The sequence below is a fragment of the Elephantulus edwardii genome, unplaced genomic scaffold (genome assembly GCF_000299155.1).
Source record: "Elephantulus edwardii isolate Elephantulus edwardi_28Jun2011 unplaced genomic scaffold, EleEdw1.0 scaffold00133, whole genome shotgun sequence".
NCBI lineage: Eukaryota > Metazoa > Chordata > Mammalia > Macroscelidea > Macroscelididae > Elephantulus > Elephantulus edwardii.
In genome coordinates, this window is record NW_006399883.1 from 1,784,700 (window position 1) to 1,786,070 (window position 1,371).

The following is a 1,371-nucleotide window of genomic DNA, read 5'->3' on the forward strand; positions in this document are numbered from 1 at the left end:
TAACAATCTGCATTATGCAGATGATACAACCCTGCTTGCTGAAACTGAGGAGGACCTCATGCACTTGCTGCGAAGGGTCAAGGACTGCAGCCTTCAGTAAGGACTGAAGCTCAATGTCAAGAAGACAACGATTCTCACCACTGGACCAATTGGCAGCATCATGATGGATGGTGAACAGATTGAGATTGTTCACAGCTTCAGTTTCCTTGACTCCACGGTCAACACTCTTAACACCAGCAGCCAGGAAATCAAAAAACGTATTGTGATGGGAAAGTCTGCTATTAGGGACCTCTCTAAAATATTCAAGAGCAATGGTGTGTCTCTCGAGACTAAGATGCGTCTGATGCAGGCCATGGTATCTGCAATCACTTGTTATGCATCAGAGAGTTGGACAATGACTAGGGAGGATAGAAGGAGAAATTATGCCTTTGAGCTGTGGTGCTGGGGAAGAGTATTGAATGTACCATGGACTGCCAAGAAAGCAAACAGATTCATCCTAGAGAGGGTTAAACCAGGCTACTCCTTGGAAGCAAGGATTCTGGGGCTTTGTCTGACGTACTCTGGACATGTTGTAAGGAGAGACAGGTCCTTGGAGAGGGACATAATGCTTGGGAGGATAGAGGTACAGCTCAGGAGGGGAAGACCCTCTATGAAGTGAATTGATTCAGTAACTGGGGTAATTCGGATGGGTCTGTCAGAGACAGTGCAATTGGGACAGGATAGAGCAGGGTTTAGGGCTGTTGTACATAGAGTCGCTATGAGTCACAAGCGACTCGATGGCACATAACAACAACAAAATGCCATAGAGTCGCTTGTGACTCAGAGCGACCCTGTGTACAAGAGCTCTAAATGCTGTTCTATTCTGTGCCAACCTAGCCATCTCAAAAGCACTTATTCCCACTGCTCTAGTCACAGAATCTATCCGTCTAATCTAAGGTCTTCCTCTCCTCGCCTCCCCTCCACTCTGCCAAACATGATGTCCCTCTCCAAGGACCAGTCCCTCCTTGCAACATGCCCAAAATATGTCAGTATCCTTGACTCCAGGAAACGCTCTGGCTTCACCCTCTCCAAGACAAACCTGTTTGTTCTCCTAGTAGTCCATGGTATATTCAACACTTGTCTCCAGCACCACAGCTCACAGGCGTCATTTCTCTTTCTATCAACTCTATTCACTGTCCAACTCTCTGATGCACAGCACATAACTGCGAAGACTATAGGCTGTATCAGGTGCACCTTAGTCTCCAGCCTGACATCGTTGCTCTTCAGTACTCTTGAGAGGTCCCTCACAGCCGACTTTCCCAGTGCAATTTGTCTCCTGATTTCCTGGCTGCTGTTACCAAAAGTGTTGACTGTGGAGCCAAGTAAATTAAA